At 44.6% G+C, this 2,452-nt stretch overlaps 1 pseudogene; it reads left to right on the top strand.

The window, feature by feature from the left end:
* Window positions 1–876: 876 nt before the first annotated feature.
* On the top strand, window positions 877–1,874 carry LOC136158223 (protoporphyrinogen oxidase-like; annotated as a pseudogene).
* The last annotated feature ends 578 nt before the right edge of the window (window positions 1,875–2,452 follow it).

Genomic DNA, 2,452 nt, shown 5'->3' with positions numbered 1-2,452 from the left:
ATTGAGTTGGTGATGTCATCCAGCCATCTCATCCTCTGTCATCCCCTTCTCCTCCTGCCCTCAATCTGTCCCAGCATCAGGGTCTTTCCTAATGAGTCAACTCTTTGTGTCAGGTAGACAAAGTATTGGAGTTTCAGCTTCAGCATCAGTCCTTCCAATGAACACCCAGGACTGATCTCCTTTAGGATGGACTGGTTGGATCTCCTTGCAGTCCAAGGGACTCTCAACAGTCTTCTCCAACACCACAGTTCAAAAGCATCAATTCTTTGGCACTCGGCTTTCTTTATAGTCCAACTCTCACATTCATACACGACTGCTAGAATGTGGTCCACTGGAGAAGGCAATGGCAAACCACTTCAGTATTCTTGCCTTGAGAACCCCTTGAACTGTATGAAAAGGTGAAAAAAAGCTTCTGGTATTACTATTTAACTTTAATATTAGCCAATTCAATTAGATGAGAAAAATGATTAAGAGTATATTAAAAACATAAATGATAAAGAAGTAATGTTGACTCACATTTTAAATGGTTATAATGAATAAGCATATCAGTAAAAATATGTAAAGTCTAGAAATAGAAGAAAATATATAGTAATTCTGTGAAAATATTTAGCCTTGATAGTAGTCAAATGCATGCAATTTAAGACAATAATGACTTTTTCCTACTACATTACAAAATTAAATTTATTAGAAGTATTCAAAATTACCATGCGTGAAACAAACATTCTTAGGTACTTTCAGTACAACTACGCGTTTGTGGTGCTCTACACGCCATGCCCTCTTGCATCAGGGGGCTCCTCCGCCCTTCCCGTCCCTTCTCCAAACCTCTGTTCTGGCCTGGGCTGAAGGATTTGACCACCCCTCGTGGCAAAGGCCCTGATGAGACTGTGCACTGTTTTGCCCAGTGCCGCTCTGGTTCTGAGGTGGCGTCTCTAGCCACGGACAGTCTCTTGCTTGGAGTGTTTGCAGGCAACAGCTGTGAGCTCAGCATCAGGTCCTGCTTTCCCAGTCTCTTCCAAGCTGAGCAAACCAATCGTTCCATATTACTGGGGCCGCTGCTGGGGGCAGGGTGGGGCGCACAGCTGGGTTCAGCACGCATTCGCCAAGCTCGGGCTGAGTGCTGGCGCCAGTGGTCACTCCGTGGAGGGCTGGAGACTTTGCCCCAGGCCATCAATGCCCACCTGACTAGCAGGGGTGTCAGTGTTCTCCAAGGCCAGCCAGTCTGTGGGCTCAGTCTCTGGGCAGAAGGGCGCTGGAAGGTGTCTCTAGGCGACAGCAGCCTGGAGGCGGACCACATTATTAGTGCCATTCCAGCTTCAGTGCTCAGCGAGCTGCTCCCTGCTGAGGCTGCACTTCTGGCCCATGCCCTGAGTACCATCACTGCTGTGTCTGTGACTGTGGTGAATCTGCAGTGCCAAGGAGCTCGTCTGTCTGTCCAGGGATTTGGACATTTGGTGCCATCCTCAGAAGACCTTGGGAACTGTGTCTGACTCCGTTGCTTTCCCTGAGCAGGGTGGGAGCCCCTCTGGCCTCAGAGTGACTATGATGCTGGGAGGTTCCTGGTTACAGACACTAGAAGCCAGGGGCTGTATCTTATCTCAGGGCCTGTTCCAACAGGAGGCAGAGAAAGCTGCTGCCACTCAGTTAGGACTGAATGAGTCACCAAGTCACTGCTTGGTCCATCTACACCAGAACTCTATCCCCCAGGATACATTAGGCCACTGGCAAAAATTGGAGTCAGCTACCCAATTCCTGGTTGCTCAGAAGCTGCCTTTGACTCTGGCCGGAGGCTCCTATGAGGGGTTGCTCTCAGTGAACGTATAGAGAGTAGGCGTCAGGCAGTAGCCTGTGTCTTGGGCACAGAACCTAACAGTTGATCCTCAGCTCCCACTTCTTCTTACCCCTGGTGGCGGGGATTCTCTCACCCATGAAAATAAAAGTTGCTGAAACTTGAAATAAAGAAAGTTTGGAAGTACCCAGAACAAAAATTGTGTATATCTAGGTGGCAGGATGAGTTTAATTTACATTTTATGATTTCTTCAATCATCTATTTGTATAAAAGTTCATAAGAACTTTTCAATATATCATGTTACATAGAGAGAACAATATATATACATATATGTATATTTATTATTGTTTGATTCCCAATGCCAATCAAAATGCTTAGGAAAAAAACCTGAAATTAAAGTAAAATATTAATGGTAGCTGCCTCTGGGAAATGGAATTATGAATGATCATTATTCTTCATATGCATCTTTCTCTACTTTTCCAAACTTTTTTCTTTAATTAAAAGCAAATTCCAAAAGCAGAGTAAGAAACATGAAGAAGAGTTACCCTTATTCTATTCATTAAATTAATATTTGCTCTTTTTTTTTTTGTTCATTAATCCATGATTTCAAGTGTGACCCCAGTAGGGGGCTCATTTGAATTGCTTCACTTTCACATCCGTATTTTA

Source organism: Muntiacus reevesi, chromosome 2 (assembly GCF_963930625.1).
Source record: "Muntiacus reevesi chromosome 2, mMunRee1.1, whole genome shotgun sequence".
In the NCBI taxonomy this organism is placed as follows: Eukaryota; Metazoa; Chordata; class Mammalia; order Artiodactyla; family Cervidae; genus Muntiacus; species Muntiacus reevesi.
This window is presented reverse-complemented; position numbering and strand designations above follow the sequence as displayed.